The 12887-nt window shown below is 34.5% G+C and overlaps 1 pseudogene; it reads right to left on the reverse strand.

Moving 5' to 3' along the window:
• Positions 1 to 4590: 4590 nt before the first annotated feature.
• LOC132281958 (EIN3-binding F-box protein 2-like) lies at positions 4591 to 7147 on the reverse strand (annotated as a pseudogene).
• Positions 7148 to 12887: the final 5740 nt, after the last annotated feature.

Here is a 12887-nt window from a genome sequence, read left to right on the forward strand (position 1 = left end):
AATGTCATCAATTGATTCCGGAATAGGGATTAACTTTTATTTTGTTGTTACCGGATTACATACTATAAATCCATTTTCTCCCTGGCACAGCAGCAAACCACTGCAACTGCTACGGATCTCAAAGGGTGCAGCCAAGAAATTGAGACTCGAGAAAGGGACACCATAGTCGTGATGATCAATTAGGGGTAAAAATGCCGGTGGATTTCCCAACTTATGAGAAGTAGCCACATACTTCTTTGCACATATAAGACTGCCTGTGCTGAAAAATAGGAGAGCCTATATTGTTGTTCCAAACAGGGGACACTTCGAAAAGCCTCATCAGATATTTTGCCGGGAACAGAGGCAGTATAAATGTATTCAACAACTCCATTGCATTTTTAAATTCAGTATCACTTTCCCAATCAGTATGTTCAAGACAAATTTTTTTTTTTCATTTTTCAACACAAATCTTCTATATACCATTTCTGTTTTTCAATTTTCTTTTACATACTTGTTTTTGTTTTTGTTGGTTTTGTGGTGGTTGTTATATGTTAGTGAGTCTCTTTACAATAATTAATCGCGTCATTAAAAAAATAGGACAAAATTAATTAAGGCGTTATGCAATATCCATAGGGTGCAACTTGGGCCTGCCTAGCCCGAACCCGACCTCAATCCGATTTCGGGTTGGGTTAGGCCGGCCCAAAATAACACAAATTTGGGCTTCAACCCAAATATTCACAGGTCGAAAGGGTTAACCGGGCCCTTTTTGTGATTTGAGAATAGGTTAGTTATAGACAAAATGATGAAAGAAAATTATGTACCTAACGACTTCTTGACTTCTTCTTTCTTCACACGTTTACTCCACCTACTCCCTTTCCTCACTTCCCATCATTTCTTTCTTTATTCTCTTTTTCACATGGCCTTCCTTATATCTATACACTAAATAACTCATTTCTTGCTGCAAACACGCTATTAATAAGAATTCTTATTGCAAGGGCTTAACTTTATTATCTAAGGGGTGAATCGAAGTGAATTGGAAGGGAAGAATGACAGTATCTGAGATGGAAACATTGATTGGACTGATGACATACATACCACACCAGACTATGAGATAGAAACATTGATTGGACTGTGGACATACATTCCAATCACCAAAATCTAAATTAACATCTTCAACTCGGTATTCTTCTTCATTGACTATGTTTGGGACTGGAGGAAGACTAGTACTAGCTTTGGATCTAGAGCTTATAGAAAAGGAAGATCTAAATAACCTATTCATGGTTATTTAACTCAAACTACCTTGATAGGTTGACTGGGTAAAATAGACTATTCTCATTATTCTCTCCAAATGGAATCTATATCCTATCCACGCGCTCATCCGCTCATGCCGCACCGCTCAGGCCCTCCCTTTGGAACTTACTGTTTGGTTATAGGACTTACTGTTTGGATCTGGGCTCACAAGAAAGGAAATAGGACTACAAAGTGAGAAACAATAAATAGATTGATCTAACCGAATCAACAAAGCAAGATAAGTTTAGAGAAAAGGAACATAATAGATTACTCAATCAAACACCAAATGGCTTTGATACCAAAGAGGATAACTTGGGGCAAAGTGAAGGTTACTTGGGAAGTAATATCGTGTTAACTCAATAGGGTCTTTGATGTGACTAACATGTGGTTCAATGCGAAAAAGTATCATAAGAGGTTGTTTTTCATATATATATACCTTCCATAATTAACCCATTGGTTAATTAAATCATATATACCTATATATCAATAAATATATATCCATAGATACATCTTTTCATAACAATTATTAATTAATTATATTTATATATAATTATATATATATATATATTTATAATTAATACAAAAATGATCATTTAAATAATTAAATAACCATGAGCCTTTATTAATTAACCCAATAAGGCTTCATACAAGCCCAAGACCACATCTTTTGGTCCAACTTCCCTTAAGCCCAAATACAATTAATTTAAATAAACTAAATAATTAAATAAACACTTAAATTAAAAAAAAAACTAATTACACTAAGCACATAAACAAAATAATAAATTACAACCAAGTCACACCATACCAATAAAATCAACACGCCAACAATTCAATCAATAATTAATCACACACACAATAATCATCATATTAATAATTCACGGAAAATAAAATAAAACAATTAATCTAAGCACTCGATAAAACAAATCAATTAAAAATTAAAATAAACGCAATTAATTCAAATTGAATCAAATAAATTATTTAAAAATAAAATAAAAGTAATTAATTCCAATTAATAAATCCTTTAAAATATCATGGTATTACATACTTCCCCCCTAACAAAAGAAATTTCGTTCTCGGAATTCACGAATCTATGAAATGGAAACTTTGATTATTTAATTTCAAATTTTGTTGTTCCTTTTATCTGTGTAGAAATTAACCCATCCCCACATACTCATAATTAGCAGACACATCTCGTAATTAGCTAATTCCATATTTATATAATTGATAAATATAAGTACACACTAGAGACTCTCACTGGACTAAAGCAGTCTCACCGGATAGTGGGTATCTTATGTAAACGCACACAAAGGTGGTCACGAGTCCTCCTTCTACCGGGGCCCACACATCCTTAAATCCAGCTACCCATCTCAATCGGCAATATACGCCTCCATCCTAACCACTGATCCTGAGACTTAAACTTATATCGTGGCATATATCTATACATATATAAAATTTATTCTATCCAAACATAAAAGTAAACTATCCAACCATATTATTTCAATGGCATGCCATCCAACTATTCCGTTGACCTAACACAAATAAATAGGACTTAACTCTATGGTTAATCCGTCCTTAGAATGTCACCGTCTCATACCGATGCATTAAACCATACAATCCATAAATAAATAAATAGGATTTAACTTTTCCGTTAATTCGTCCCTAAAATACCTCCATATTATTTTAATGGTGCATAAATCTATAAAACCCATAATTCATGCAACGTATATAATTATACATCAAGTAATCTAGAAATAAGCATAATAAAAATGCGATGATTATATTATATGCCAATACATGATTAAAATCACATAAATATACATTGAAATTGCTAGAAAAATATTAAGCAACTAAATCCTTCATTCATAACATGTAAGTTAATAAAAATTCCATATTGTTCAAATCCTTAGCATATTACTGTATATTATGCATTCTGAGATTTTAACCACTCTATTTCAATCATTTAAATCACCTAATTCGATCTAAATAACCTTGAAACACCCCAATCCTCAAAACAAAACTTAAAAACCAATTATGCAACTACATGAATTTAAAAAATTAATTTGTGATCATGCTTAGGAGTAATAACAATTAGATAACGTGGGTGTAGTCAATCGATTTTTTAACATTTAAGGATCTGAGCTCACGTGGAAGTACTACAATTGTGATAGCTTTACAATAAATAATACTCCCTCAGTCCTATACTAGCAGTCCATTATTCTCTTTTTACATTTTTCAAATTAGTTGTCCTCTTTGAAAAGTCAAAGCAAATAAATTCTATATTTCCATCATTGTCTTTATCTTTTTAAAAAATTTCAAACTTTATAACTATATATATTTAAATTAGAAGGGACAAGTTGGTAATTTTAAAAAATTACCAATTTTTGAATGCACTTTGTTAACCATTTTAGAAGGGAGTAGCATTTATAAAAAATTAACCATTTCAATTTTTCAGTCAAACGTAACGAATTTTTGAAAATTTTATATTTCGTGAGCCAAAACCAAGTATCAGAGTAATACTATACATCTAGGTATCCCGTAATGTTATGATAAATTAGTCTTCTGTGTTATTAAACGCACTTTGTTAAAAAGTAAAAATAAAAGATATTTAAATAAATAAATATGAAACTCTGTAGATGTCATTTAATCACTCTCCCAAATTTCCAATTTAATTTAATATTGGGATATCATTAAAAAAAGTAATAAAATAGTACAAAATAATAATTTTTGTAATATATAAAAGCAAATTATATATAAATGCTACTGTATTTTTTACAGTGATTTTTTTAATGGCTTCAGTTACGGTTCCGTTTGGTTCATGGATTTTATGAGGAAAAGAGAGACAGAAAAGGACACAAACCAAGTGTATGCTGCAGTGATCAAGTGGGTTGTGATTTAAATTTTAGACATATGCAGAAATGGAAAGGTAAGTAGAAATGTCCAGGATCTAAATGCCAGCCAATACAAGTCTTTAAACTTTAAAGGCATTTCAGTGGCCTAAGGGTACCACATCCCTACCTCCCAAAGGGAGATTGAGATTCGAGTCTCAATGTAAGCGTGTGTGAGTACCAACTAAGAAAAAAAATCTTTAAAGGCATTTCTACTTTTACCTTGGTGGATTGCAAACTATACCACATCATATGAAAAAAGAAATAAAATTACAAAATCATGTAATTGTGATTCATTTAGTTAGTTTTAGAACTCCTATATGGTTTTGATGCATCTTAAGTTTTAACAGCTCCACAGACATTCTGTGTATATCTTGCAAATATCAAACAACATTTATGAACTATAACATCATTCATGACCATTAAAAAAAACATGTAAAACAATGAAACAAGATGAAAATCCAAAATCTTAATATGATCACAAAACAAAACATCTTACACAGTGGCATTGAATTGACTAAGTTCGAAAATCTCAACTTAACTAAGAATCATAGGCGTGTTTAACATGCAATGCAGTTTCAATATCCACACCTTTATTATCACAAAACAAACTCTACGCATAAGAAAATGAAACAAAGGTACAATGGAAGCACTCCTTGTTGCTCTGGAAAGCTACAGCTCACAAACTTGACATCCATGGCGCAATAAAAGTTTCTTCTGCTCTTCAGTACAGAAAGAATAAGGGGGTAGGATTATTTTCCTCAATGATGGTCTGGAAAACACCATCCAATCTCCACCATAGATATACACATTCTTACACTGCTTCAAATTAATCTCCCTCAACCTTGTGCAATTTCTAATCACTTCCTTAACCCATTCTGTTGTAACTCCTAAGCAACCCTCCAAGTCCAGATTCAGGAGCCCACAACATCTCTTCCCAATCATTGCCAGCCCTTCAGAATTGATTCTGGACCTTGCTGCTCCCAAAACCTCCAATTTGGGGAGTTCTGAACCCGTCCCAATATTCTTAATCCACCGACAACCATCAATCCGCAGATGCCTAATCTCACAACAGCTCTTCAAAATTTCGGCAAGACCTCCTCCTTCAATACAACAACAAGAGCCCAAATCAAGAAGCTCCAATCCAGGGCAGACAGAAGCAATTCTTTTTAGACATTCATCATCCAGATAGGTATTCTGTGCGAAACTCAATGACTTGATACATGGGTTCTTCACCAAATCCATCCTATCAGTAAAGTACAGTTCTTTGCAAGGGTGAAGAAGGTTGAACTTGTTAGCTTAGTACATCCGTTGAGTTCTATAGTTATTAGCTTTTGGAGATACTGAGACAAATCACTTACGGCCTGATCAGTGAGAAAATCCACTCCCACTCCCGAAAGTGCTAGGTAATCAAGAGAGTGATTTGTATACAGAAGCAATGAGATCCCAGACAACGAAGAATTCACGCAATCAAAGAGCCCGAAACTCTTTAATGGAATAGAAGCCTTTGCTAATGAATAAAGAAAATTATCTGAAAGAAACACACCATAGAGATGAAGAGTACCTAACGCACTTGGATAACTAAATGAATCATTAAAAAATGCTGATCCAAGAGGAGTCCAAATACCACTCACTGAAACTGGACTCAAATCAGGACAGTGACGCATAACGAAATTAATCCCATTTTAGCATATGAATGAGCAGTCCAAAGCCTTAATTTCTCTCAGAAGAACACAAGTCGAGGACAGAGCTACAAAGACCGGTTGGTGATGTAATGACTCCCAGAAATATTGATTTTGAGCAAGTTGGAAAGTTTGCGACACGAGACCTCAAAACCAAAATCAGTCACTTGGATTTCACTCGGATCATGAGCACGCAATTCAAGATTGGAATCAAAGTCATTAACAGGGTAACTTATATCCAATTCTTCCAAACAAGGAAGTGAATATGCTATTACTTTCAATTCCACGTCATGTAAAATGGAAAGATTTGAACAGTTCAAAAACTTCAAGCACTTCATCTTCGAACCAAACATTTTCAAACCCTCTAGCGGAAGACACTTTTGTTTCGAGACATTTAGGGTTTCGAGGTTCAAGTTAGACTCAGTAATCTCAATAATCACGCGATTGAGATCAAGATCGCCGTCGTATTTACTGAAATCAATGGATTTGAGTTGTTTGAATCTGTGCAGGAGTTTAGAGATAGTACCGTGAATGAGAATAGTTGGGTGGTCGACGATTGCGAAGCTGACTCGAACACGATTTGAGATGGAGAGGAATCGCTTGCACACCAGAGATAGGGCTTCGAAGTGAGAGTCGTGAATGAGTCGATTGAAAATCAATTCCCAGCATTCATCAGGCAAATATGCGCAAATCAACGCCATTTTTTGAACCGTTGAATCAATGGAAAGATTGATTAGAGAATTGAACTGTGAAATAGTAAAGAATTGAATTGAGAGTTGAGGGAAATTGAAATTTACTTTGCGGAGCTTACACTGTTTGGGAAGAAGGAAATTCTTCGGAAGCTTCCGCTAGAGTAGTGGCCCATATTCGAGTAAGAGTCTGCTGAGTGATCATGATTTGGAAGATTCTTGTGGTATTTGTTTTTGAAATTTGAAATTGAAGTTGAATTTGAGTTTTTTTTTTTTTTTTCAATTGAATCTCTCTCTCTCTTCAACATGGACTTCTCCCTTCCTAATTATAAACGTCAGATAAAATAACAAGCTTAGGGTAAATTGATATGGGCCGTTTGGCTCCTCCTAATTAGATGGACGTAATAGAAAAGGAAAGAGAAAGAAAAAGAAAATTGGGTTAATTTTAGTCACACCATCGCATGTTTAGTCACAGGTTGGATGAAGTTTGTTCAAACTAGGTGCATAGCCTAATCAATGCATGACAAGTGTCCATCAGCACTATTGAATTTAAGTTGGGTAATACCCAACTTAAATGGGTTTGACCCTTTTTTTTTTTTCTTTTTTTTAGTATGAGCTGTACGCAGCGGAATGTACTAGAAAAGTTTTGATTATTTTAAAAACAGATCTCATGTTTTTCAAACTTACTTTATTTTAGCAATTAATAAATAAATATCATGCAATCTAAAATAAAGCAAAGTAAAGTTAAAGATGACAGCAGGATTTTAGCGAGAAAACCTCAGTTGATAAAATACGTTAACTGTTTGCATGGAAAAAGCTCGTGGACTGTGCAGTCCAAAGTAAACCGATCCACTATGCTTGAAACAAAGTACAGTGAACTTTGACTCTGGCTCACACCCTATCATTCTACTAAACACCAACTGCTGACAATCCTCTAGCTTTGCGACTCCATGTCCAACAGCAACTTAACCTCAAACTTATGTTTGATCTTTGTAAAAGAATAGCAAGTAGATCAGACAACACTCCTTGAATGCTCTTACCCTTTCAAAGTGTGATCGCTTTAACTTATATTCAACTTTTGAATTTGATGTAAAGGTAGATCTGTTTTTATCTGATCGATGTAGATGCAACTGTATGATCACGATCAGGATTCGAATAACACAACTCTAAACTCAAGTGTTTATGTGGTATATGTTCTAGAAAGATAAACAGTAAATTCTCTAAGAATTTTTGAGACAAAAATCTTCCTAAGGCCTTTTGAGAATAACAAACTGATAATGCAAAAGTCGTGAATAAACCAATGTATATGACATGGTTTATATAGAGTATAGAATGACCTAATCCCTCTGAAAATAAGGAAAAATTCGTTCAAATGATTTAGTACAATTCTATACCAACTGGGAAAGAAAACAGGAAAAGGAAACTTACAACTGTATTGTAAATAGGACTTCTTGAATCGGTTCAGAGGGGCTGAACTGGTTCGAGTTTGCCAGAACTTGAAATATGGTTCTTCTAAGCTTGACAGGAAAAGGAAACTTACAACTGTATTGTAAATAGGACTTCTTGAATCGGTTCAGAGGGGCTGAACTGGTTCAAGTTTGGCAGAAGGATTTTCGAATCCAAACTAGAAGCCTTGAACCGGTTCAGAGGGGCTGAATCGGTTCAAGTTTGCCAGAACTTGAAATATGGTTCTTCTAAACTTGACAGGAAAAGGAAACTTACAACTGTATTGTAAATAGGACTTCTTGAATCGGTTCAGAGGGGCTGAACTAGTTCAAGTTTGGCAGAAGGATTTTCGAATCCAAACTAGAAGCCTTGAACCGGTTCAGAGGGGCTGAACCGGTTCAAGTTTGCCAGAACTTGAAATATGGTTCTTCTAAGCTTGACAGGAAAAGGAAACTTACAACTGTATTGTAAATAGGACTTCTTGAATCGGTTTAGAGGGGCTGAACCGTTCAAGTTTGGCAGAAGGATTTTCGAATCCAAACTAGAAGCCTTGAACTGGTTCAGAGGAGCTGAACCGGTTCAAGTTTGCCAGAACTTGAAATATGGTTCTTCTAAGCTTGACACATCGTATATAGTACGTTTGAATGGAATACCAAATGTAGAATGTCCTAACCTGTTTAGAATTCTTCCTAAGGTGTTGTTCTTACATTTTTCTTCAAATGATCTTTAATTATGGTAACTTTGAACAACTTCCCAGTTCTGTAGTCGCTGTCGAATTTGATAACTTGCAGAACAAGTAATTTGAATTACAACTCGACTTTGACTTGTTTTGTCTATGATAATTGTCAAAAAGAAAATAATATCTCACAATATCGGTTCCCACATCCCCACCATCCACCAACACGACATCACCGCCACCGGCAGGTCGACACCCCCGCCGGCAGCAACTACCCCGCCTCCATCTAATTCGACACCTCTTGCGACATCTCCCTCTCCCGCTGCTTCTCCGCCGCCACCCGTAGCGCTATCGACTTCACCTCCATCAACCTCTCCACCACCGCCATCAACTCCAGCTTCATCAACCTCTTCGCCACCGCCGACTTCTTCCCCACCTCCTCCTACGGGTTCAATGCCTTCACTGCCATTGAACCGAACCGTTACGAATCCGAACCGAACCGTTACCTAAATAATATATCATATTTATATACAATATTGAATATTAAGTATATACTTATTACTTACCATATTATTATTATTTTTTATTCATTATTTTTTGAAGTTAACCCTAGCAGGCTCCCAAACTCATTACTCTCAACTCTCAGGCCGCGCCTCTTCAGACTTCAATCTTCTCCTTCTTCTCTAGTTCTCTTCGTCTCTGTGATTGTCTTGAGTCTTCAATCTTCACTCTTCGCCTCTTCTCTAGTTCTCTTCGCCTCTTGTCTCCCAATCTCTCGCCTCTCAATCCAACACCTCTCAATCCATCATTCACCAGACTCGAAGTAACGGCGATCTCTGCGTATCGAAGCAATGGAGACCTCTTCGATTGGATCTACCTCTTTTCAGGTGAGTTCGACTAGATCTACCTCTTTTTAGTTCATTTCCCTTTTCGACTGGATATGTTGCCGGAATTTAGGGCTGAATTTTCCAAGGCCTGAAATTTTCTCTTCAAATTTAGGGCCAATATATATATATTTTTTTTTTGAGACAACGGCGGCCATAATGATAACTTCGTTTATTATTTCTTTGACTGTAATGGTAATGGTTTTACTTTAACCTTTTCAAAGATTTTGAGGGCTGAATTTTCCAAGGCCTGAAATTTTTCCTTCAAATTTAGGGCCAATATATATATATATTTTTTTAGACAATGGTGGCCATAATGATAACTTCGTTTATTATTTCTTTAAATCATTATGGCCGCCATTGTCTCAAAAAATATATATATAAATTGGCCCTAAATTTGTAGGGAAAATTTCAGGCCTTGGAAAATTCAGCCCTAAATTCCGGTAACATATCCAGTCGAAGAGGGAAATGAACTGAAAAGAGCTAGATCCAATCGAACTCACCTGAAAAGAGGTAGATTTAGTCGAAAAGGTCGCCGTTGCTTCGAGTCTAGTAAACAATGGATTGCGAGGTGTTGGATTGAGAGGCGAGAGGTTGGGAGACAAGAGGCGAAGAGAACTAGAGAAGAGGCGAAGAGTGAAGATTGAAGACTCAAGACAATCACAGAGACGAAGACGAAGAGAACTACAGAAGAAGGAGAAGAGAGAAGATTGAAGTCTGAAGAGAAGAGGCGTGGCTTGAGAGTTGAGAGTAATGAGTTTGGGAGCCTATTAGGGTTAACTTCAAAAAATAATGAATAAAAATAATAATAATAATACGGTAAGTACTAAGTAATAAGTATATACTGTATATTTAATATTATATATTAATATAATATATTAATATGTTATTTAGGTAACGGTTCGGTTCGGATTCGTAACAGTTCGGATAGGTAACGGTTAGGTTCGGTTAACGGTTCGAATCGATTTTTCAGGGGCCAATCTGTTAACCCAACTGCGAATACTGGATTGCAAATTTTCCAAACCATCACCAAACCATGAGATCTGAAAACCGAACCATACGGATTGAATTGGTTCGGATCAGATTGAGTGATTGACGAATTATTTGCTTACCCCTACCCAGCCGAGCCCACCTCAACCCGAACCCGACCTCAATCCGATTTCGGGTTGGGTTGGGCCAGCCCGAGATAACACAAATTTGGGCTTCAACCCGAATATTCACGAGTAAAATGGGTTATCCGGGCCCCTTTTTGTGATTTGAGAACGGACTATGTTTGGTTTAGTTTAATGAAAAAAAGCTGAGAAATGGATAGCAACAGTTTAAAAACGTATGAGTATGCTTGGTCGAGGAAGAGAAAAATGACTGCTATAAGATGTCAAAGTTGGTTACCATCACTTTCCATCTTCATGTACTCTAGATCTAGCCTTGGCATCTGTGCCTCTACCATATGAACTGGAATTATGTGTGTTATTAGTAACACGTCTTCTCTCTGCATACTATAATATCTCTTCTCTCTCTCTCTCAAAGTAACACAACGTCTTCTCTCTTCCCTGTCATTTCTCTCCTTGTTTCACCCTGCATACTATCTTCTCTATCATATCTCTCTTTGTTTCATACGTCAATCTTCTTATTTCAACCTTCTGTTTAAGTTTTGAAAGACGACGAGCTCAACTATTGAAACAGTGGTTGGTGTTTTTGGTATGTATCTATTTTTATTATTTATATACATTTTAGTTTCATTTTACATCAATTAAAAGAGAGAGTTAATACCTTTTTAAACTAATAAATTATATTATCTAAAATTCTCTTCCTAAAGGATGCACTGTTTTGTTTATTAGAGGACACAAATCTTAAAGAAACAAAAGTTAATGAGGCACTGAAAAGACATGACTAATTTTTAAAAATCATGTTTATTTAATTTTTCTCAAAAGACACAACTATTCATGAGCATGTATATATACAACTTATACAACCCATAATACCTTCAATATCAACAATATTTCTAAAGAGACACCTCTCATAGAAACTCTACTCTCCCTCCGGAACTTATATGTTTTTCATTTAAAGTGGAACTCCAACTCTGTAACATGTGAGTTTAAAGAGACATCAAGTTACTCTTAAATATTTATGTTTCAATTTATTTTTCATTTCATATTTTTTTTTTCATATGGGTACCAATGGTCTAAAAATTGTTCAAGAATCACATAGATTTTAATTCTCTCTTTCTTTTTTTCATTTTCTTCTTTTCTGAATCTTTTTTCTTTTTCTTTCTTTTATTATTTTCTTTGATTTTCTATAATTTTGATAGATATATCCCTTATAAAAAGTGTGCTCAATTTATAATATTTCTATACTTTTTAAAACAATTATTTTAATTAAAATTTATTTTTCCAAAAAGTTATTAACATGACTTTTCTGAAAAGTTATCATATTTAATGTAATTTTTTATATATAAACTTTTCCTATTTCCAAAAAGTTGCATCTTTGAACCTTTTTTTTTTTTTTTAAGAGTAAACTAGCATTCTTAATAGTATACAACTCTTATATATATATATATATATATACACACACCAGGGCCGACCCTGAGATTCCAAATATTTTGAGAGGCCCTAGGCAAACTTTCAAATGTAAGGCCCTTAAGTTTCACACGCACAAAAAAAATTATAAGAGTGCGGAATTTTCACATGATGTTTTCAAATTCTATAGCTAATTTAATTATGCACATGTGTATTGTGCATAAAACAATTAACTAATAACTATAATCTTCATTCAGTAAATTTTCATGTTCATTGACTAACTTCCTGTGATATTCATTCATTAAATCTTCATTTTTATTGAGATTTTCTTCATTTGCTTTCGCATTCATATGTTCTTCATTCACCAAATCTTCAACTAAACCCTCTATTTGTGTATTGCTCCTAAAAAACTTAAGATTATCTCCTTTTTGAGATTAAATCAATTCTTCTTCTCTCTTCTTTGTTTTTTCCCTTTTTTCATGCCCAGATTCAAATTTTCTTGTAAACTTAATGAAATCTCTTGAGATCTAAATAACGGGAACCATAATAAACATAAAACTAGACTTCAAAATAATAATAATAATAATTTGCTTTGTTTAAAGAAAATATATATTACTTCAATATGCAATGATTTGATTCAAGTTTAAGGCAAATAACCTCACGAGATCCTAAGAAGAGTGTCCTGCTAGCATGTGAAAGAAGATCACAATTAACATAAAACGGATGGAGAATCAAACAGAAACAATAATAACTAAGCATTGCCGATCATACAATAAATATAATAAAAAAAAATCTAAAATCAAGCAGTTTGGTCGAATGATCTCCTGGCTGGAGTTTTCA

This window comes from Cornus florida, unplaced genomic scaffold (assembly GCF_030987335.1).
Source record: "Cornus florida cultivar Cherokee Brave unplaced genomic scaffold, ASM3098733v1 CherokeeBrave_3.0.0_Hap2_Chr11, whole genome shotgun sequence".
Classification (NCBI taxonomy): Eukaryota; Viridiplantae; Streptophyta; class Magnoliopsida; order Cornales; family Cornaceae; genus Cornus; species Cornus florida.